Raw genomic sequence first — 25,578 nt, forward strand, 5'->3', positions numbered from 1 at the left:
TGGCAATTACATGATTCTAAATTTAGAAGAAAAAAATCTCTGCCAGAAAGCTTCTAAAACTCATACGTAAATTCAGACACACCAGCATAAATACAGTCATCTCATATTAGGCAAAGGTGCCATAAACAAATATTGGAGAAAAGGTAGCCTCTTCAACAAATGGTGCTGCAAAGACTGGAAATACATATGTACAGAATGAAATTGAACTCCTATCTCTCACCTAGCACAAAACTCAACTCAAAGTGCATCAAGGACCTACATTTTTAACCAGAGACCCTGCACCTTCTAGAAGAAAATGTATGTCCAACTCTTCATTCTGTCAGCCTAGGAATGGACTTTCTCAACAAGATTCCTAAAGCAAAAGAAATAAAATCAAGAATCAATAAGTGGGATGGTATCAAACTAAAAAAAAATCCTCACAGTAAAGAAAACAGTCAAGAAAATTAAGAGAGAACGTATAGGATGGGAGAAAATCTTTGCTACTAGCATCTCAAAGCATTAATCTCCAGTATATACAAAGAACTCCAGTATAAACAAAAACAAAACAAAACAAAAAAACAACACAATACACAAATGGGCAAAGAAACTTAGCATGCACTTTACAGGAGAACAACTACAAATGGTAAAAAAGTATGTGAAAAAATGTTCAACATCTCTAGCAATTAGAGAACTACAAATTAAAACCAATCTGAGATTTCATCTCTCTCCAGTCAGAATGGTCATTATAAAGAATACAAGTAACAATAAATGTTGATGAGGATATGGGGGAAAAGGTACACTTATGCATTGGTGGTGGGATTGCAAATTGATGCAACCCATGTGGAAAATAATATGGGTTCCTCAGAAAACTTGGAATGGAACCACCATTTGACTCAGCTGTCCCACTCTTTCATATATACCCAAAGGATGTAAAAACAGCATACTGCAGTAATGCAGCTACATAGCAGAACAATTCACAATAGCAAAGCTATGGAACCAACCTAGGTGCCCTTCAACACATAAATGGATAAAGCAAATGTGGAATATATACATAATGAAATATTACTCAGCCATAAAGCAGAGTGAATTTATGGTATTTGATGGTAAATGGATGGAACTGGAAACTATCATGCTAAGTGAAATAAGCCAGTCCCCCAAACCAAAAGCCAAATGTTCTCTCTGATATGTGGATGCTAACATAGAATAAGGGGTGGAGAGAATATAAATTCATTGGTTTAGACAAAGGGAAATGAAGTGAAGGGGGGTAGTGGGATCAGAAAATTAATAGACTGAATTGCACAAACTTTCCTATGTTCACCTATGAATACATGACCAGTGAAACTCCACATCGTATACAACTACAAGAATAGGATCCTAATTAGGATAATATTCAACATATGTGAAATATGTCAAAATACACTCTACTGTCATGTATATATAGAAATAACAAATTAAAAATATAAAATAAAATAATTTCTTTATATTTTATGGAATTATCTAAATAAATAAGAGAAATTTGACATATTTATATTGTTCATTAAAAGAATACTTCACAATGAAAAGGAGCTTGCGTTAGGAAACTTAAGTTGAAGCATACTTAATCAACATGTATTAGAGTTTGGAGATCTGTGCTTGAGTTACAGATGTGTGTGTATGAGAGTGTGTGTGTGTGTGTGTGTGTCTGTGTGTGATTCTGTTCGATTTACTGAGTCTCAGTGATGTCAGAAAGAATCTTTAGATAGGGCAAAGTGGAGGGAAGGGAAGGAAGGGGGTATGGAGGTAGGAAAGACAGTGGAATGAGATGGACATCACTATCCTAGAAACATGTATGAAGACATGAATAGTGTGACTCCACTTTGTATATAACCAGACATATGAAAAATCATGCTCTCTATGTATAATATGAATTATAATGTATTCTGTTGTCATATATAACAAATTAAAACTTAAAAAATAAGATAAAACAAATACACAGAGTAGGAGCAAAAAAAAAAAAAAAGATCCTCCTATTATGCCATCTCTGTTAGGCTCTCACCAGAGGCCAAACCAATGAGCTACCCAACTTGGACTGTCAGCCTCCAAAATAGTGAGGTAAAACAAACAAGAAAAACCCTCTTTTTTCCATAAAATTACTCAAGCTTCAGGCATTTTGGTATAATAATGGAAATGGACTAATATATAAGGAGACTAGTTAGGAGGCATTTGAAAGAATCCATGTATGAGATGATGATGGCTTGAAACCAGGTGGCACGGATGTTGTGGAATGGTGATTGTATTCAGGAATGTTCACCAGAGAAACAGAAAGAATTTTAATGCCTTTAAACTGAATTACACCACCAGTTTTCCTGGTTCTTCAGCTTGCAGATAGAAGATGGTGAAATTTCTTATTTTCCATAGTCATGTAAGCCAAAACCTTTTATATATTTGTATTTTATATATATATATATATATATATATATATATATTTATACATACATACACAATGAGTCAATGTTCCATTATGTACTTTCATTCCAAGTCAGAAAGCCTGAGAACCAGGAGTGAAGGAGTATAGGGTGACATCTGAAGGCCCAAGAACTGGAAGTTTTGATACCAAGCTCTGGTATTGAGAACAGGAGACTAAGAATGTTCCAACTCAGAGATGCAGAATTCTCCTTTTCTCCATCAGTTTATTCTGTTCTGGACATTAGTGGATTGAATGATGCCTGCCTACATTGGTAAGGGCAGATATTTTGTGTTCATCTAGCAATTCAGATGCTAATGGCTTTCAGAAACATTCAAAATGACACCCAAAACAATGTTTTAAGAGTTAGCTGGGCCTTCATTACCAAACTCAAACTGACACATAAAATTAATTATCACAGGTGATATAATGGATATTTTGAGGTAGAGTAAAAACCTTCTGTAATTGATTCTTGTAATATATTCACACATTTCCTTAAAAATTTATATTTCTTAATTGCTGCTTTTGTGTTGACTCTTTGATTTACTATATGCTCATACAAATTCTTGGTGAACTTTCTGACTTAAAGTGTAAATTCCCCTCCATAACAGAAAATGTCAAATATTCCATCTAACCCATTTTTGGAGATTAGTGTGAAAATATTTCTCCTGTAACTCTCCCATCCTCTTGTTCTAATTTAGACTGGCTAATATCTAGGCCTAATATACTTCCATTATCTTTGGATTTTTGTTCACAACTGGCTTTTATTTATTTCACATGTTGGGATACTTGTTTTCTTGGTACCAGCACTCTATCTTCATTTCCTCCTTTGTTTAGTTGTGTATTTCTTCCAAGAAAGAATGCATAGGAAATACTTGTTTGAGATCTTGAATGTTTTCATCATCCCCTCATTCATTTTTAATATTTTTGAGTGGGTATAATCTTCTCAATAGATATGTTGATTAATTTTGTGTCAGTCTGGCTAGTCTCTGGTTCCCAGGTGTTTTAGTCATGTACAAATTTAGATGCTGTGAGTTTTTTCTTTTTTTTTTTTTTGAGGGAGATGGGATTTGATTTACATTTAACTCAGTAGAGTATGGGTAATACAAATTATCATCCATATTGTTGAAAACCATATGAGCAAACATTGAGGATCCTTAAAAGGGAAGGAAATCTCCTCAGGATGGAAACAGATAAACCCTACCTGAGTTTCCAGCCCATTGTCCTGCAGAATTCAGACTCAACACTTCAACATCAGCTCTAACCTGAATTTATAGCCTGCCCTATAAATTTTGGACATGGCCATCACATTTTTTTTAGGAAATTCATTAAAATAAATTTCTCTATGTATATCTATATGTATATATTGTGGATAGATATATATTGATAGACATGCATAATATATGTATCTATAATCTAGAGAAATATAGTGCATTGTACTGTATATAAGTATAGAAAGATATAGATGTTACATATAATAAGTATAGATACACATATATTATATACATATGAATTATATATATATATGTGCATATCAATATAAATATGTATTATATATGAAATAGTCTCAGAATTTGGAAGCATTTGTTGATATTTTTTTCTGAATATACTGTTGCTATGAAAAGCCTGACATCATCCTTATTCCTAATCTCTTATATGTTGCCAATTTTTGCTTTTTTATGAACTTTCAGATTTTTTTTTCTTTTTCGGCTATCCTAGATGTTCTAAATTTCAGAGTAAATCAGATTATCATGATTTCTGATTTCTTGATTTGGAAAATCTTTCATTCTATATACTAAAGCTCAATTAATCTGAAAATGTGTCCTTTACTTACAGAAAATGTCATTATATTATTTGTTGAAAGCATCCTAATTTTTCTAGTCTTTCTGAGATCCCTATTATTAGAATATTGGATTTCTAGGTTGATGCTTCCTATTTCATACATTTTCATCTTTGTTCAACTTATCTACTTTATATTCTATCTCTTCATTGAACTTATTTATGTTAATAAATGATATTTTTAGTTTCTAAGATTGCCTAACTCCCCAAATTTTCTTTCTCTAAGGAAATATTTTTCTTAATTCATGGATGCAAAATCATCTCTTTTTGGTGTACCTTAATTTTAGTTCTACTTAAACTTTATTTTTATTTTCTATATGTTCCTTTATTTTCTTGGAATTTTGGTCTTTGTCTTTCATATTGTAGGTGTTTATATTTATAAACAGAGCACTAAAAAAGCTTATTAATAATTATGTGTGTATATGTATTTCTTGAGAGGAATTTATTTATTACTGAAATTTAATGAAATGTTTGAATGAAGATCCATGTATTTTGGGGGGAAGTAGTTGAAGGTGTTTTCTTTGGGGCTCATTTCCCCAGAAACAGATCTTTTATTGTCCTGGTATAGCAATGGGGGCCATATATAGATAGAAGGCTGGGGTTTCACTGTCCCATGGTAAACTTTCCCAAGTCCTGCTAATTTTAGTAGAGGTCTTCAGTCTTCACCTATGCCTGTTGTCTCAAGTTTAAATGATCTCCAATTCAAATTCATCAGAGAATAAATCACAAGTTTTCTGGAAGGTGGGAGTTTATCCACAACTATGAGGGATGTGGAGGAGGAATGATAGTTACCTAGCTGTGATGAGTAGGTTAGGGGATTGAGAGCTTTGAGTACTTTCTGCCTATCACAATCATGTGTTTTGTAAGACCAGAAACCTTTATATTCCTGAAAGGCTCTTTTGTGCTCTTCATCCCCAGAGTATGCTCCATCTCCTTCCTAGTATCACCAACTATCATCCTTATGGGCAGATGCAGCTTTTGGCTTTTCATTCCTGTGTTTTCCAATTAATAAAATATTGTCATTTTTGGTGTCCTTTCCTGTGTTAGTTCAGATTCCATTTTAATCAGTATGTTTCTCCCACACTATTGTATGAAAAGTCAAAATGACCATCAATAGCTCAGATATTATAGGAAAAAATAATTTCCAAATACTAGTAACTATTTAGCAACAATAGAAGTTAGGTAGAGATTAAATATTTGGGTATTGGTTACTGTTCACACATTTTTAGGTGAACTATGTATGGGGGAATTAATTATAGTTAATGTTACATAACATGTATGAATTTGTATGTAGAATTTTAATTATAATTTAATATTTCAATTATTAAAATTGAATTGAGATACAATTATGAAGACTTGGGACAAAAGGAACATTAAATTATAGTATTTTAAAAATAACTAGTTGCTGTCATCCAGTAAAGCCATATATCCAATTGACAAAATCAATCATATCAAAAATAATACCTTATTTTTCCATATTTTTACTTTTCTTATCACTGGTAATTTTATGTTTCATTATTCTTATTCACTGCAATTTCCTTACTGGGAACAATGTCTTAGTTTCCCAACTTAACAATAATATTTTCATTATATTTTAGATCTCAGGCATATAAAAATATCCTGATAACCTCTGAATATTCTATGATTTTATGTATTTAAAATTTGTTTCATTTAAATTTTTGATTTTTTTTTTGACAAACACTGCATCAAATCTTTTTTATTTTTTTTTTCCTCTGGTACTGGGGATTGAATCCAGGGGTGCCTTACTACCACCCTTTTACATCCCCAGCCCTTTTTAAAAATATATTTTTGAGATAGGGTCTCACTAAGTTGCTGAGAGTCTCACTGAGTTGCCCAGGATTGACTAGAACTTTTGATCCTCTTGCCTCAGTCTCCTGAGCTGCTAAGCATTTTCTGGTAAATGGATGGAACTGAAGACTATCATGCTAAGTGAAATAAGCCAGTCACCAAAAACTAAAGACAGAATGTTCTCTCTGTTATATGGATGTTGACTCACAACAAGGGAGGGTGGAGAGGGATAGAATAGAAGTTCATTGTATTATACAAAGGTGAACAAATGGAAGGGAGGGAGAGGGAAATAGGAAGGACAGTAGAATTAATCAGACATAACTTCCTTAGCCTTGTATTTGAATACACAATTAGTGTAACTCCACATCAGGTATAACCACAAGAATAGGATCCTAATTAGAATAAATTATACTCTATGTATGTATAGTTTGCCAAAATACATTGTACTGTCATGTATAACTAAAAAGAATAAAAATAAAAATAAAGTACGATTAAAAAAAGTCAAAGATTTAGTTGAAATTTTGCTAAAATTGAAGTTATTTTTAGTTAAGTTATTAAAACACAAGCATGTTCAGTTTTTATTATGTGAGAAGTAAAAGATTAGTTGTATGTTTCATACGTAGGACTCTAGATTGCATGTAATGATCATTAAATCAGAATAGGTGAGTCTGATGAGCATCAACAATGAGAAACCTGATTTAAGAATTTATTTGTGCTTGGATAATGGTTAAATTAATTTCATACCTAAAATATTTTACTCTTGACTTGAAAAATATAGGAACTATATTTTTTATCATTGTATTTGCCTTTATAATTGGTAAAGAACAGAGCCACAATTTAAATTTTACATCTCTGACATACTGGCTGTTTTAGTCAGCTTTTTTTCGGCTGTGACTAAATGACCATGTGGTTCAGAATTTTGGGGAGCTTTCTGGAATCGATGGGAGGAATTTTGGGATGTGCAGCAGGGCATGTTAGAAATACTTTAGATTGTTTAAGGGAAGATTAATGGCTGATTCTGGTAAGAGCTAAGAAGACCAGAATGCCAATAGGACAGTGGTCAGTGAAGACAGGGCTCAAGAGAGCTCAGATAAAGGAGGAAAAGTTCATTTGGCAGCTCACAGTTTCAGAGGTCTTTTTTCATAGAAGGCTGGCCCCATTCCTTATGGCTCCAGATGATGCAGAATATCATGGTGGAAGAGTATAGCAGTGGGAAACAGCTCACATGTTGATCAGAAGTTTCAGAGAGAGAAACTCCACTCTCCAGATACAATATATAACCCAAAGTCACGTCCTAATTCCCACCTCCTCCAGCCACACCTATCACTTCAGTTACCACTCAGTTAATCTCTATCAGGGGATTAATCACTGATTGGGTTAAGACTCTCACACAACCCAATTATTTTTCATCTGAACCATCCCACACATGAGCTTTTGGGAGTTACCCCACATCCAAACCACTATACTGGCATGAATCAAAACGGCTCTGACATAGGGTAGGAAATATATGATTAACACTGCAATTTAAATCAGCTATAATCCATAAGGCATTCCAATATATTAACAGGGCAGCATTAAAACACCAACATTAATTGGAGTTTTGTGTACTGATTTCTCTATAGACCTTGTCCTAGAAGGAGTAGCTTGAAGTTCAAGAGTTTTCAAACAAAGTTGCATAATCATACTTATCTGGACTAGTCCTGGTGTTCAACAAAATCTGTCTTGTGATCTCAGAGGTAGTACTTAACATATAATGGAAAAACTGAAAAGCTCTTAAGTGGTAACAGCATCTCAAATGAAAATTTTTGGTTTTATTAGAGTATATTTAAATACTTCAATCAAGAATAATAGAGTTCAGTCTTTTCAAGAGGGATTTACAAAGGTTTTGGAATGATTACAGTGAAGTGCTAATTAGAAATTAAAGTATATAACCTGTGATTAAGTTTGAGGGCTCTAAAGTCAGACCAATTTAAGTTTAAATCCAGCTTTCCTGTGTGAATTTAGGTCAATTACTTGACCACTTGGTACCATAGTTTCCTAATCTACAAAATTAGATAATTACAATACCAACTTTAAAAGGTTACTGTTAAGGATTAAATGGGATATTATATTTGAAAGGTTTAGTACACTGGAGTCTGGCATATTATAACCATTCTATCAATTTCAAATAATATTTTATTAATTAAAAAGGGCAAGAGTTACTATAGCAAGAGTTAGTAAAGAGTGGCAAGTAACTCAGATAAATTCAATGCATTATTTATTGAACATCTGATTTATTCTATGTATTCCAAGTATTAAGTCCAGAATAGACAATTTTTTGCAAAGTGCATGCCAGAGTTTCTTAGCCTTGCACTATTCTATTTAATGCTTATAAAATCTATATGAAGTGAGTGGTATTATTGTTCCTCCTTTATAGATGAGACTAGTGACACACACATATGAGAAGTAATTTGCCTAGACAGAAATAGAAAACAGTAGGACCTAGAATTGTTTGTGAAAGATCCACTATGTTATTTTACATTTGGTAATCCTGAGGTCTCCTTTCTTTGTGAGAAAATTTATACTGGTGGACTTAATGCATATACTGGTCACAGAATGATGTTGAGTTTCTAGTTATTTTTCATCAGTTCTCTAGAAGATATTATTTCATTTTAAAAGTAATTTTCATTTACATTAGATTACAGTATTTTCAATTTCCATTCTATAGCATCTGTAATTTTGTGCCTCCTTTTGTAAAATCCTTGTTTAGCATCTGGACGGCCATCTTAAGTGACAGTCATCATTTTTCTGCCCAAGGACCTTTCCAGAAAAGGCTCACCACCTCCTCATAGCAACCCCACCCTTAAACTGCCCACATTATGATCCACTCATCTCTGATTCCTAAGCCTGGCCTATAAAAGCCCCAAATCCAAGCCTCCACTATAAAGGAATGTGCCTTTATTTGTCAGCTCTGACAAAACTCTCATGTGTATGTCTGCCTGGTCTCCATCTTTCATTTCTTGCTCTCCCGTCTCCCAGTTCCTCGCTTTCCTTTCATCTTTATTTTTTAATGTGTTTATTTTTTGCATCTCCTAGTATTGATGAAGTTTGATATGTAGGCTAGTTATTATCAACTTTGATACATTCGTTTTTTTTTTTAAATATGATTATCATTTTCCAAACTTCTTATTTTTTCTTCTTATTATTACTAGTAGTAGTATTTTGGTATTAGTTTCCAACTTTATCTAATGAGCAGATATTGTGGTTCTTTTAAAATCTATTGAAATTCTAGAGGGGTTTTCCACCAAAAGATGCAGGGTTTCCTGCTTCAACAGTGCTTGGACAAAACCAGCACTGGACCTCCACTATGGCCAGTGGCTCAGAGCCAGCAGCCCTTCACAGCGTCCTCAGACTGCCCCAAGGCCTCTGCCACTTCTCCAGCACCAGGCCTCTCCTCAGCCACCCACCATGACTACCACATCCCCCTCACAGGTATGCCAGAACTGCCACCAGGACTCAGAGGCCACCATCAACTGCCACGTCAACCTAGAGTTCTACGCCTCTTATGTCTACCTGTCCATGTCTTACTACTTTGACTGTGGTGATGTGGCTTTGAAGAACTTTGCCAAATATTTTTTTCACCAATCTCATGAAGAGAGGGAACATGCCCAGAAACTGATGAAGCTGCAGAACCAACGAGGTGGCCAAATCTTCCTTCAGGATATCAAGAAACCAGACCATGATGACTGGGAGAGTGGGCTCAATACAATGGAATGTGCTTTGCACTTGGAGAAAAGTGTGAACTAGTCACTTCTGGAACTGCAAAAACTGGCCACTGACAAAAATGACCCCCACTTTTGTGACTTCATTGAGACTCATTACCTGAATGAGCAGGTGAAACCCATCAAAGAATTGGGTGTCCATATAACTAACTTGCACAAGATGGGATTCCCAGAATCTGGCATGGCAGAATATTTCTTTGACAAGCACATCCTGGGAGAAAGTGATAATGAGAGCTACACCTTAGGCTGACTTTCCCATAGCCATGGAAGTGACTTCCCTGGTCACCAAGGCAGTGCATGCATGTTGGGGTTACCTTTACCTTTTCAATAAGTTGTACCAAAACATCCACTTATGTTCATTGTACCATTCCTTCAAATAAAGAAATTTGGTACCCAGAAAAAAAAAGTGTTGAGATTTTACACTCTTCTTTATCAGGCTGTCATTGCTTTAGTGAGCTTTTTTTCACTATGACTAAAAGACCTGACAAGAAAAACATGAAGGTGAAACAATTTATTTTGGCTCATGGTTTCAGAGTGGTTCAGTTCGCCATTTGCCAAAAACATAGCTGTGGGCCCAGGATGAGACAGAACATCATGGCAGAAAGAAGCTCAGGACATGGCAACACTGAAACAAGCTTGAGATCTCTGCTCACCAGGGACAAAATCTAAACCTCAAAAGCATTCCCCCAGTGATCTACCTTCTCCAGCCACACCCTACCTGCCTACAGTTACCTCCCTGTTGATCCATATCTATGAATTAATCTGCTTATCAGGTTAAAGCTTTCATAATCTAATAATTTCACCTCTGAACCCTCTTGTATTATCTCCCAGGTGAGCTTTTGGAAGACATCATGTACCTAAACCCGAGTAGTCATTAAGATTTTTGTAACTCTTCCCTGAATGTTTAAAAGTGTATATTCTCTAAATATTGGGTTTAGGGTTTCATGTTCATCTTCCGTTTCAAACTTGTTTATTTTTTTATTCTTATTTTTTAATTGATTTTATTATGTTTTAAAAAACATGACAACAGTGGAATGCATTACAATCCTTATTACACATATAGAGCACAATTTTTCGTATCTCTGTATATAAAGTATGTTCATGCCAATTTATGCCATTATACATGTACTTTTTTGCATTACAATTCTTAATACACATATATACCTCAATTTTTCATATCTCTGTATATAATGTATGTTGACACCCAATTAAAGTCTTCATAATGTACTTTGTATAATGATGACCATCACAATCCACCATCTTTGCTAATCCCCCTCCCCCTCCCTTTCCCTCCCAACCCTCTTCCCTATCTAGAATTAATCTAATCCTCTCATGCTCTCCCTCCCTACCCCACTATGAATCACCCCCCTAATATCAGAGAAAACATTCAGCATTTGTTTTTTTTGGGATTGGCTGACTTCACTTACCATTATCTTCTCCAACGCCATCCATTTACCTGCAAATGCCATGATTTTGTTCTTTTTTAATGCTGAGTAATATTCCATTGTGTATAAATGCCACATTTTTTTTTTATCCATTCATCCACTGAAGGACATCTAGGTTGGCTCCACAGTTTAACTATTGTGAATTGTGCTACTATAAACATTGATGTGGCTATGTCCCTGTATTATCCTGTTTTTAAGTCCTTTGGGTATAGTCCAAGAAGAGGAATATCTGAGTCAAATGGTGGTTCCATCCCCAGATTTCCAAGGAATCTCCATACTGCTTTCCAAATTGACTGCACCAATTTGCCATCCCACCAGCAATGTATGAGTGTACCTTTTTCCCTACATCCTTACTAACACTTGTTGTTTCTCTTCATAATAGCTGCCATTCTGACTGGAGTGAAATGATATCTTAGAGTAGTTTTGATTTGCATTTCTCTGATTGCTAGAGATTATGAGCATTTTTCCATATATTTGTTGATTGATTGAGGTGAAAGATTTATACAATGAAAACTACAGAACCCTAAAGAGAGAAATCAAAGAAGACCTTAGAAGATGGTTCGGCAGAATTAATATTATCAAAATGACCATACTACCAAGAGCACTATACAGGTTTAATGCAATTCCAATCAAAATCCCAATAGTATTCTTCATAGAAGTAGAAAAAGCAATCATGAAATTCATCTGGAAAAATGAGACCCAGAATAGCTAAAGCAATTCTAAGCAGGAATACCAAAGCAGGTAGTATCGTTATACCAGACCTTAAACTATACTACAGAGCAATAGTAACAAAAACAGCATAGTATTGGCACCAATGGTACAGAATATAGGACACAGAAACCAACTCACAAAATTACAATTATCTTATATTAGACAAAGGAGCAAAAAACATACACTGGAGAAAAAATAGCATCTTCAACAAATGGTGCTGGGGAAACTGGAAATCCATATGCATCAAAATGAAATTGAACCCCTATCACTCACCATGCACAAAGCTTAACTCATAATGGATCAAGGACCTAGGAATTAAACCAGAGACTCTGCGTCTAATAGAAGAAAAAGAAGGCCCTAATCTTCATCATTTGGGATTAGGCCCCAACTTCCTTAATAAGGCTTCTATAGCACAAGAATTAAAAACAAGAATCAATAGATGGGATGGATTCAAACTAAAAAGTTTTTTCTCAGCAAAAGAAACAATTTGTGAGATGAACAGAGTCTACATCCTGGGAGCAGATTTTTACCCCTCACACATCATATAGAGCACTAATCTCTAGGATATATAAAGAACTCAAGCAGCTAAGCACCAAAAAACAAATAATCCAATCAATAAATGGGCCAAGGGCCTGAACAAACTTGTTTATTTAAGTCTTGAATGTTCTCTATTCTTTTTTTCCTCCTAAATGTATACATTATGAAGAAATGTTTTTAAATCTCCTATTATGACATGGGTTCATCTCTTTTTACTTTGCCTTCTGTTTTGTCTTTATATATTTTATGAATATGTTATTTGGCATATTGAAGTTGGTAATTTTTATTTCATTCTGGGAAATTGAAATTTTTATCATTATGGAGTTTTTGTGTGTTCCTAGGGATTAAACCTAGTGCAGTGCTAAGCATGCACACTCTACCACTGAGCTATACCCCCAATTCCTGGACTTTTCATTTATACCCATAATAATGCTATTTTCTTTGAAGTTTATTTCTCTGCTATTACTATAACTTCATCAATGACATTTTTATTTCTATGTACCTGGTATACTTTATATTTTTATCGGCTCTTTACTTTTGAACATTTTGTGACCCTAACTTGTAGATGAGGCTTTCACAAATAATATGTAAGTATGTACTTAGTCTTCTAATAATATATAATAAATTTTGACTTTTGCTGGTAATATTTTGTCCATTTACATTTGCCATAATCATTAATATTATTGAATTTATTTATAAAATTTTGTTTTGTCCTTTTTATTTTTCCATATTTTCCTTTCTGCCCATGAATTTTTTAATTAATTGATTTATTTTTTCATATCACACTGTTTCTTTTTAGAAATGGACTGGGGAAATCTTGCAGATATTTGAGAATGTTTCCTCATGGGTATCCAGCCTCTCCTACATTCATTGGATTTTCCATCTGAGAAATGGTGCATATCAGAAGCTGGGCAAACAATGATAATTTTGCTATAAGAGTTTCCACAGGCTCATGATCATCATTTTCATTTTCTGTTGGTTTCTAAACTTAGCAGTACCCTCTTTGCTTGTCCATCTATCTTTTCTCTAGGCACAGCTGATTTCCACTAAGATTTTTCTTCTCTTTACAATAAATACACTTATCTTGCTTGTGCCCTGTAATCAATACACCTGGACTCTATTATTCTAGGAGCCTATCATCTCTATCACATGGATATCTCAATCAAACCTAGTTATAGATGACAGCCACCATTCAGCTTCTCAACAATATTGGTGCCTTTTCATTTTCATCATTTCAGCAAATGGATCCTGTCTCCCAGAACATAGATGGTTAGGTAATTGTGACTGAAGCCTGGTGATTCCTTATTCCACAATCTGCCATGGTAGTTCCAGAATTTTTACATTACTTTTACAGGGGTCATTAATTTTTCCAAGCTTCCAACATTGTGTTACCATAGACTTCTGAGATTCTTGCCAGGCCAGAGAACTTATCCTGCACCTCTTGTGACTACTCGCATTTCAAAAAGCAACATTTTATCCATCTTTTTATTTTGTCCTTTATCCAGCACCTTCACAACCTATGACATTTATTAGCTTATTGTTCTCTTACTCCTTCAATAGGCAAAGTTCTTTTCCAGGTAGGTAACTTAACCAAAATTATTTATCTGGTGGATAAAATTAAACATGGGGAAAGATGCCCTTCCAGACATGTGTAATGCAAAATAAAGGTTTCATCTTAACAAGAAATGGCCTTAACTGGGAGAAGTAGGATATTTTGCCTGGATGTTTCAGTATAACCTAGGAGTACAGCATATTCAACTGCATTAGCCCAGATGGTTCAACCTAAATCTCAGTGTCCTACATTTCTTTTATCAGACTAGCTGGAATTAACAGTGCAAACTTTGTTTGAACTCTGCTTCCTTTTTAAGTAAGTTCTAGGCCTCATCCACAGCATATTTTGCATTCTCTCTACAGGAAATATGAAACTTTATGTGATGTCATAGAAGGCTCTCAATTCACAATGTGCCTTCACTGGTTGTTATTTTAAGCTGTATAATGACTTTCATTAATGCATCAATGCCACCTAGCAATACTCATCTTATTCTACAGGTTTTGTACTTATTATTTCTCCTGAACCTCTCAACACCTAGGGATATTGAATTTGCCAGTGCATTTCCTTCCTTGTATGCCATTCCAGATTTGTGTTTGGCTGCCATCAGCTAGTCATTTGATACGGACTGTTACTATGGAAAGGAGGTATAACTGTGTTTGAAGAAGCTCACTTTGGCCCAGGGAAATTCCGAGTAAATTTCAATGCTAAGCAACCAGCAGTTAACATTCCTGTCAGCTGAGCACCTTTGGATGGTGCATAATAGTATCTACTATACACATCAGGAAATAAAGGAGACTGCAAACAACATTACTGTGACCCATATAAATCAGTTGAGAATAGAAAGACACAGGAATCAATAATAAGCAAAAATGAAATATTGGTACAAAAGAAAATGTTGAAATAAATGCATTGCATGCAGCTAAAAAAATTAAGTTGTTAAAGAAATAATGATTCAGTAAAGTATAATCTATGTCTTTGAAGGAAGAATACAATCACGGGATTAGAAGTTAATTTCTAATATACATTGAAATTATATACAGAATTTGTCTCTATATAGAATTAGGTAGAAATTAGGAAAGAAATTATTTTGAAGAGTGAAAATAAAATAGTATTCAAGGAACTTTTATTGTAGACTGCAAAACATAAAGACCTATTTTTTAAAAAAAAATTTAAACAAACATTTAGTTTTTAGTTGTAGGTGGACACAATATCTTTATTTTATTTTTATATGGTACCAAGGATCGAACCCAGTGACTCATGCATGCTAGGTAAGCACTGTACCTCTGAGCCACAACCCCAGCCCCAAGATCTATTCTTTTTAAACAACTGAATTTCAAAGATAACAATGGAATTCTTTACTTTTAGTAAATATTACCTATTCTACTTCATAATATTTCAATTTATTACATTTTACTGTAATATATTTTATCAAAACAACAAAAATAAAGACATTTTAGTTTTCTTTTATACTGAAACTAGAAAACAGGAACACCCCATCATTTTTTTTAAGTGTAAAGGCTGCTAAAAGCAACTAACATTGGCACATTATCTGAATGAATTGAAAGGCAGAATGAACCACATAGGAAAAATAGAAAAGTGGTCCAAGAGCAGCAGATCTCATGAAAGGCCAACATGAAAAGAGGGGTGTGGAATATGAGGAGGACAAAAAAAAGAAATTAAGAAGACAAATGGGCCAAAGTGAATGAAAGAAATATGCAGAAAAGAATGATGAATAAATGGTGACAGACTTCAGAAAATATCAGTGCAAATATGTTCTCTAAAAAGAAACTTCTGCAACAATTGGGCAAAAACAATGTAGTTTATTCCAAAGTAAGAAGTAAAATAGGCACTGGACCAACATTGACATAGAAGTATTAAAAGAAAGAAAGTGAGAAAGACTTTCTCAAAGAACACTTCACAAAATGCAAAGGGACAGATGAAAGTTCTGGCCAAATATTTTATCATGAACTAAAAAGTTAAAAAAAAGAAAAGAAAAGAAAAAGATAAGAAGTAATAAAAGAAACTCCCAAAGTGAAAACATAACATTTTAGGAAAAATATGTTGAGAAAATAGGAGATAATAAAATATACATTAGCAGAACTCAGGAATAGATTAGAAAGAATAACAAAATCACATAAATGAAGACAATACTGGCAGAAGCACATAGGGCAATGTAGACATTGAGGATAACACAAAAAGAGACCTGGAAGATGAATGACAAATGTTACCAAAAAAAAAATTAAAATAAAGGAAGAGATGTGTAAAAGGAGTAACGGAAATTAATATGGAAGAATGGTGAAGAAGACAAAAGCCTCATATTTGGAGTTCCTCAAAAATGTCAGGGAAAAGGCTCAGAGTGTAACATAGTGGTAGAGCTCTTGCTTAGTATGTTTAAGTCTCTGAATTCCATCCCTGGCACCATGGGGAAGAAAAATTGGGGAAAGACAAGTATAGAAGAACACAGCACTGAAATGTACAATTCAAGAAAACATTCTTGAAATAAAAGCAGACTTGGATCTATATTTTTCAAAAGGTAGGTTATATGCCAGGGCAGTTTGAACCACAATGGCCAATCCTGAAATATATTTTAATAAAGTCATTGATACCTTAAATATCTTTAAAGAATTATTTGCACATGTAGACCAAAATATCAGATCACTTAGCAGAAAATAAATCAGCCACACATGTTTCTTTAATGGTATTCAGTGTCAGTAAACAATGGAGCAAATCTACATAGTAGGCCGGGTAAGATGTGTAAACCAATGACTACATGTCCTCCAGATTGCCTTTCCAGTGGAAAGTCAACAGATAGATTGTTCTGAACATCCAAAGACCTAGGGGTTATTTTTCTTGAAACTCCTTGCTTGAGACACTGCCTTCAAGAAAATGTCAGACAAGGGACAACTGGAAATCAAGGAAAAAGTCATTAACTGTGAGTATCTTTTATTTTGAACCAAGATGAACAGAAATGTGGCAAAAAGGACAACCAACAAAATGTAAATTTATATGTCCTAACAATGGAGAAAGGTTAACCAGTTACAAAATGAGAAAGGAAGAGAAAGGAGATGGAAAAAAGGACTCTTGCTGATTGCTACAAGTGAAATATCTAGCGTCAAAATTTGCAAAATTGAGTGATAGTTAAGTAAGAATACTGAATCACACAAACATACATCAAACTGTCTATGGCCAAACTGGCATTACTGCTATTAAGTTTGGAAACTGCTTTGCAGATTCCCCTTCATTCTATAGTTCCTAGCTACAGTTGGTTAAAAAAAAGAACTCTCAAGAGTTGGAAGGGAAGCAAAGGCAACTTCTTTTAGAAGGACATGAACAGACATGATAATGGCCAGGAACAGTACACATAGTAGACCTCAGAAAGTTCTTGTCCTCTACCTGATGAGATAAGGTGTTTCCTGTGGCCTAACCTGTTGATCAACACTGGCATGGGGCTTATACCTGGGACCATGGCTGTGCACATACAGATGTACAGTGCTAATAGAAGAGGCAGTTTTCTCTAAGCTATCCACAAATATCCCCAGTACAAACTGCCGAGAGCCATCGGAGAACTGTGGGTGAACTACAGCAATGTTGAGGTCATTAGGCAGGAAAGCTGGTATCAGGAACTCCCTATAGCAAACCTGCTGGATTGAGAATGCCTGGTTCATGTGACGTCCTGCCTAGCTCCATCTCAAGTTCAGCACAGCACCAGAGATGGGGTGACCACTGGAGCTACACAGCCTCTCAGAGTTAGGTGTGGCTTGCCAAAATGCCAATCATACTGTTTACTGCAAGACCCCTGCCACACCAAGAAGCAAGCACCAAAATAAGACTCCCCGCTGAAACCTTATCCCTGCCTTTGATGTAAACCCCCTTAAATAAACAACCAAGGCTCTTTTTCAGTTGTTCAGTTCCAGCTCCTATCAGGACTGGAAGACCCATCAGATGTTCCCCTTTTCATATCTAATTTCTGACTCTGTCCTTATTTATTACCAATTATTTCAGACTTTTTATTTCCCAGATGACTCACACCTCCTGAGCAGGAACCTACCATGTTGGGGTGCTGGTGACCTTGAATAGCAGACCACATTTATAGACAGATGTTCATAGCTGCATGGATTTTTTCAGGTAAGACTTTTGTACCTATGTAAGTGCTTCAGGTATAACCTTTGATGGTTTCTCCAATCCTCCAATTTCCCTCTTCAGAATTTGCTTTTTATTTGCTCCTTTCACATTTGTAGAATTTTTAATTACTAAGTTAAACCTCTTACTGCTGTGAAACTTTTAGTGGCTTTGGCTTATTATTGACACAAAAATTAATGTTAAGCAAAATAATTTTAGTGACTTAGAAAAGTAAACCAGGCAAATATAAATATAAAAAGAAAAACCAGGAGTGGTAATCTAAATATCAGACAAATGGAATTCAGACCCCTAAGTGTTAAACTAGAAAAGGAACAGAAACTTCTTGTGCTACAAGCTTTTGTTTATAACTGAAAGTTATATTGATTAATGTATATACGCAGAAAAGTGCAATAATAGCATCAACTGATGATTGTCGTTTGTTTGTTTTGTGGTGCTGAGGATTGAACACAGGACCTTGTGCATGCAGTGAGCACTCTATCAACTGAACTATAACCCAAGCCCATTAACTGATAATTTGAAACTGACATCTTGACATTATGTATTTTAAAGGTAGTATTTCCAGCATTTTCCTATTAAGCATGCTGCTAGATTGAATAAGAGATATGCAGTTTTTATGCTAGGAGACTATTCATCCAATACTAATTTATTTTGTGATTCAAAAAAACAACAGTTTGTTGAATTTTATGAAATGCCTCATTAGCATCTATGGGAGTGATCAAATGATTTTTTCCTTGAAATTGTCACCATGATTAACATTGATCCATTTGTACATTCCTGGAATTAATCCATACTTTTTAATGTGATGTTGGTTCTTTTTGTAAATATTTTATTATGTTATTTTGCATTCATATTCATGAATATAGCTTATCTGTACTGTTGATCTTAGAATCTCAGTTAAGCATTGAAATCAATTTCATGCTCCATTCATGAGAATATTTGGGAATTACAGTAGTAATTTGGAATTAAAAATGTATCAGCTAGGTCGGGCATGGTGGCACACACCTGTAATCCCAGCGGTTCAGGAGGCCAAGGCAGAAGGATCATGAGTTCAAAGCCAGCCTCAGCAATGGTGAGACACTAAGCCACTCAGTGAGACCCTGTCTCTAAATAAAATACAAAAAAGGGCTGGGATGTGGTTCAGTGGTTGAGTGCCCCTGAGTTCAATCCCCAGTACCCCCACCCAAAGTATTAGCTAGTCTTTACATTTTTGAAACTGATTAGATCTTTTGCTTTATGGTGGGTCTTTTTATGTACAGAAACTGGTCATGTTCTATTTTTTTCCTCTGGAAATTATTTTATAAAATTGTATTTTCCTTGAAAATTATTAATCTCCTCTGTGCTTTGCAATTTATAATCAGAACATAAAGCAAATATTGGTGTGAATAAGTTGACTCATTTCTAGTTCAAGTTAAAGACCTTACATTTTGGAGAAGGACAAATATCAAAGACTTGTGGATTTTCTGTAGCAATATTGATTCTTACAGATAAAACTTTAGAGGAAAAGTTGTTTAAATTGATACAAGATTTTGAGACTTTTATTTCAAATATTTGCATGTAGAAATTCAGGGAAATTAGTACATATTGTATTCTATTCTCCTTTTTCACTGTAAAAGGCAATTGAAAAGAGAGAAGACATAAAATGTGGTCATTGCCTTGAAGGAACTTTCACCCCAATTTTAAGTTCTTAAAGGATTTAATACCCCAAATAATATACTTAGCTATTCAACATTGTTACAGTTGAACATTAAAGGAGTTAATTTATACTAAAACTCTTACAGGATTATAGAGGCTGGAGAGATTGCCTGGGGTTGGGTTAGTCAGGAGACTTAATGGAGGAGGCAACTCTACATGAAGGGCAGGATTAAAATTGGTGGAACTCTAGGTACAGGGACAAAAATTAATATGCCTTTGAGATGGAATGGATGTAGCATATGGAAATTGTTCTATAAATATTTGATGAATGGATAAATAAATGAATATACGTAGTTTTACATGAGCTAGGAAAGAGAGCGGAGATATCTCAAAAGTTAGATACCACAAACAGGCCAAATTGAGATGACTATGAGTCACCCTTTGTTATCCCAGCTGGAGATTACTGACCATGGAGTGAACCATCTCAATGGATTACAAACAAGTTTTAGTTATTTCAAAGTGTTGTACTGAGAAGATTAGTAGACCATGTAGGCGAACATATTGCTGCTGTTGTTATTTAGGTGGAAAATGCTGACCACATTTGTAGATTGTAAGGAAGGAATTAGATGAGAGAAAGAGTTTAATACCTGAAGAGAATAGGTGTTGAAAGAAATAACAGGAGGAGAGATAGACACTAGGAAGGGACAAGGAAGCATGCTTTGAGACAGTCAGGAGAGAAGGGGCAGGTGAGGAAGAGAACGTGAAGGGCCCTAGAGGTGAGTAGGGTGGATGCAGTTAAATATGGAATTGGGTTTCAGGGAAATTGCTGAAACTCTGGTTAAGTAGTCTTATTTCCCTTTAAAAAAAATAGAGTTGTGTACATCTGGTGAAAAAGGGGAAAGATGGGCAGTTTGAGAATAATAAAATTTGGATTGGATTATAATGAAGATGGGAATGAGCAAGTTGGTTTCAGTTCTAGCTGGGTTTGAAGACCATAATTTTTTTGGTGGCACAAGTATGGATGTACAGTTTTCTTGTAGAGAAATTTTACACTCAGGTAGATGTATATTAGTGAAAGATTTAGAAATTTTAAGAGTATACAGTGCTGGATTAAAAGACTGCCTACAGCAATCTATTTTGTGGTCTGTATTAACTATGGAATGGAGAAAATCAATGGACTTGATAAATTGGGATGAAAGTTATTAGTGGTTCAGGAGTAAGTTGTTTTAATGAAATTGGAGAAAAAGCCTAGCAAAAATGAAAAAGAGAGAAAGTATTATAAGAAATGGCCTATTAAATCTCAAGATTTCAGAAGTTAAATCTTACAGAAGATAAGGTTTTTTGGGATAGGATTTTGAAATGGAGTGAAAGTGAAGGTTCCTAAAACTGAAGTAAATATACATTCTATACAGAAAAATGTCACAGACATAGAATATGTTTCTTAAGCTACAGAATCTTAGGAAGATTACTTTCTTCCTATATACTTCAATGTCCTTCTCAGTGAAGTTAAATGGTTATGATAGGCATTAAAGAGTTTATAAAGAATGTAGAAAAATGGAATTGGAGGAGGGGCAGAGCAGAGCCGCCGCCCTGCCGCCCGCGCCTGCAAGGTAGGCAGACCTGGGACTGACCGGCAGAACAGGCCCAGCAGCCCGCTGGCGTGGTAGACACGTCACCCCAATTGGAGGAGGGGCAGAGCAGAGCCACTGCCTGCCGCCCACGCCTGCCACCCACGCAGGTAGGCAGACCTGCGACCGACCGGCAAAAGAGGCCCAGCGGTCCGCCGAAGTGGTAGACACATCACCCCAATTGGAGAAAGGGCCCAGCTGCCGCCCGCAAGGTAGGCAGACAGCGTCCCGGAGAAGGGGCCCAGCGGCCTGCCAGCCTAGTTGAAAGATCACCCCAATTGGAGGAGGGGCACAGCCACCGCCCACACCTGCAAGGTAGGCAGATCTGCAACCTGGAGAACAGGCCCAGAGGCCCACCAGCGTGGTAGACAGATCACCCCTATTGGAGGAGGGGCCCAGCTGTTGTCTGCAAGGTAGGCAGACCACGCGACCTGGAGAAGGGGCCCAGCGGCCCACGGGCATGATAGACAGATCACCCCAATTGGAGGAGGAGCGCAGCCGCCGCCCGCCCCTGCAAGGGAGACTTTGCAACTATACAAGAGCAATATAAATATATAGGGAGAAAATTCAATAACACAACAATTTCACCAAGCAGAAAGAAATGCGAGCAGTATGAAAAGACAAGGAAAGAAAGGACCACAAGCAATGCAGGTCAACTCAACTTTAGAAGAGGTAATAGCTGCAGCAGATGGAATGTCAGATAAAGAATTCAGGATATACATGCTTCAGATGATCTGGAGTCTCAAGGAAGACATTAGATAGCAAAATCAGACAATGAATGATCACTTCAACAAAGAATTACATAAACAAATCCAAGAAGCAAAGGATCAACTATACAGGGAGATAGAGGTTATAAAAAACAAACAAACAGAAATCCTAGAAATGCAGGAAGCAATAAACCAACTTAAAAACTCAAATGAGAATACTACCAGCAGAGTAGAACACTTAGAAGATAGAACATCAGACAATGAAGACAAAGTATTTCAACTTGAAAAAAACATAGACAGCTCAGTGAGACTCTTAAGAAACCATGAGTAGAACATCCAAGAAATATGGGATAACATAAAGAGACCAAACTTAAGAGTCATTGGGATACAGGAAGGTATAGAGGTCCAAACCAAAGGAATGAGCAATCTGTTCAATGAAATAATATGAGAAAACTTCCCAGACTTGAAGAATGAGACAGAATCCCAAATCCTAAAAGCCTACAGGACGCCGAATATGCAAAATCATAAGAGATCCACAACTAGACACATTATAATGAAGATGCCCAACATACAGAATAAGGAGAGAATTTTAAAAGCTTCAAGAGAAAGGAAGCAGATTACATTTAGAGGTAAACCAATCAGGATAACAGCTGATCTTTCAACACAGACTCTGAAAGCTAGAAGATCCTGGAACAACATATTGCAAACGCTGAAAGAAAATGGGTTCCAACCAAGAATTGTGTATCCAGCAAAATTAAGCTTCAGGATGGAAGATGAAATTAAAACCTTCCACAATAAACAAAAGCTAAAAGAATTTGCAGCTAGAAAACCATCTCTCCAAAAAATCCTCTACAAAACATTACAGGAAGAGGAAATGAAAAATAACAATGAAAACCAACAGTGGGAGGTAGTACAGTAAAGGGAAAAAATAATCAAAGAGGAAAAACAAACCATGTTAAGTAACATAAATAAACAAATATGGCTGGAAGAACAATCCATATCTCAATAATAACCCTAAATGTTAATGGCTTAAACTCACCAATTAAGAGACACAGGCTAGTAGAGTGGATCAAAAAAAAAAAAAAAAGATCCAACAATATGCTGCCTACAGGAGACGCATTTGATAGGAAAAGACATACATAGGCTGAAGGTGAAAGGTTGGGAAAAATCATATCACTCATATGGACTTCGGAAACAAGCAGGACTGTCCATACTCATATCAAATAAAATAGATTTCAAGCCAAAGTTAATCAAAAGGGATAAAGAGGGACACTACATACTGCTCAAGGGAACCATACACCAACAAGACATAACAATCATCAATATATATGCTCCAAACAATGGTGCAGCTATGTTCATCAAACAACTCTTCTCAAGTTCCAGAGTATAATAGACCACCATACAATAATTATGGGAGACTTCAACACACCTCTCTCACCACTGGACAGATATTCCAAACATAAGTTGAATAAAGAATCTATAGAACTCAATAATACAATTAATAACCTAGACTTAATTGACATATATAGAATATACCACCCAACATCAAGAAGTTACACTTTTTTCTCAGCAGCACATGGATCCTTCTCAAAAATAGATCATATATTATGTCACAGGGCAACTCTTAGACATTATAAAGGAGTAGAGATAATACCATGCATCTTATCTGATCATAATGGAATGAAACTGGAAATCAATGATAAAAGAAGGAAGGAAAAATCATGCATCACTTGGAAAATGAACAATAGGTTACTGAATGATCAATGGGTTATAGAAGACATCAAGGGGGAAATTTAAAAATTCTTAGAGATAAATGAAAACACAGACACAACATATCGGAATCTATGGGACACAATGAAAGCAGTTCAAAGAGGAAAATTCATTGCCTGGAGTTCATTCCTTAAAAAAAGGAAAAACCAACACATAAATGATCTCACACTTCATCTCAAAATCCTAGAAAAAGAAGAGCAAAACAACAGCAAAAGAAGTAGAAGGCAAGAAATAATTAAAATCAGAGCTGAAATTAATGAAATCAAAACAAAAGAAACAATTGAAAAAATTGACAAAACTAAAAGTTGATTCTTTGAAAAAATAAATAAGATCGACAGACCGTTAGCCATGCTAAGGAAAAGAAGAGAGAGAACTCAAATTACTAGCATACGGGATGAAAAAGGCAATATCACAACAGACACTTCAGAAATACAGAAGATAATTAGAAATTATTTTGAATCCTTATACTCCAATAAAATAGAAGATAGTGAAGGCATAGATAAATTTCTTAAGTCATATGATCTACCCAGATTGAGTCAGGAGGATATAGACAACCTAAACAGACCAATATCAATTGAGGAAATAGAAGAAACCATCAAAAGACTACCAACTAAGAAAAGCCCAGGACCGGATGGGTATAAAGCAGAGTTTTACAAAACCTTTAAAGAAGAACTAATACCAATACTTTTCAAGCTATTCCAGGAAATAGAAAAAGAGGGAGAACTTCCAAATTCATTCTACGAGGCCAATATCACCCTGATTCCTAAACCAGACAAAGATACTTCAAAGAAAGAAAACTACAGACCAATATCTCTAATGAACTTAGATGCAAAAATCCTCAATAAAATTCTGGCAAATCGGATACAAAAACATATCAAAAAAATTGTGCACCATGATCAAGTAGGATTCATCCCTGGGATGCAAGGCTGGTTCAATATACGGAAATCAATAAATGTTATTCACCACATCAATAGACTTAAAGATAAGAACCATATGATCATCTCGATAGATGCGGAAAAAGCATTCGACAAAGTACAGCATCCCTTTATGTTCAAAGCTCTAGAAAAACTAGGGATAACAGGAACATACCTCAACATTGTAATAGCTATCTATGCTAAGCCTCAGCCTAGCATCATTCTGAATGGAGAAAAATTGAAGGCATTCCCTCTAAAATCTGGAATAAGACAGGGATGCCCTCTCTCACCACTTCTGTTCAACATTATTCTCGAAACACTGGCCAGAGCAATTAGACAGACGAAAGAAATTAAAGGCATAAAAATAGGAAAAGAAGAACTTAAATTATCACTATTTGCAGGTGACATGATTCTATACCTAGCAGACCCAAAAACGTCTACAAAGAAACTATTAGAGCTAATAAATGAATTCAGCAAAGTGGCAGGATATAAAATCAACACGCATAAATCAAAGGCATTCCTGTATATCAGCGACAAATCCTCTGAAATGGAAATGAGGACAACCACTCCATTCACAATATCCTCAAAAAAAAAATAAAATACTTGGGAATCAACCTAACAAAAGAGGTGAAAGACTTATACAATGAAAACTACAGAACCCTAAAGAGAGAAATAGAAGAAGATCTTAGAAGATGGAAAAATATACCCTGT

At 35.3% G+C, this 25,578-nt stretch overlaps 1 pseudogene; it reads left to right on the forward strand.

Annotated features, from left to right (window-relative positions):
* Positions 1-9,517: 9,517 nt before the first annotated feature.
* On the forward strand, positions 9,518-10,081 carry LOC124098079 (ferritin heavy chain-like; annotated as a pseudogene).
* The last annotated feature ends 15,497 nt before the right edge of the window (positions 10,082-25,578 follow it).

Source organism: Marmota monax, unplaced genomic scaffold, assembly GCF_021218885.2.
Source record: "Marmota monax isolate L192 unplaced genomic scaffold, Marmota_monax_Labrador192_F-V1.1 WCK01_AAM20220418_F8-fsc00308, whole genome shotgun sequence".
Taxonomy (NCBI): domain Eukaryota; kingdom Metazoa; phylum Chordata; class Mammalia; order Rodentia; family Sciuridae; genus Marmota; species Marmota monax.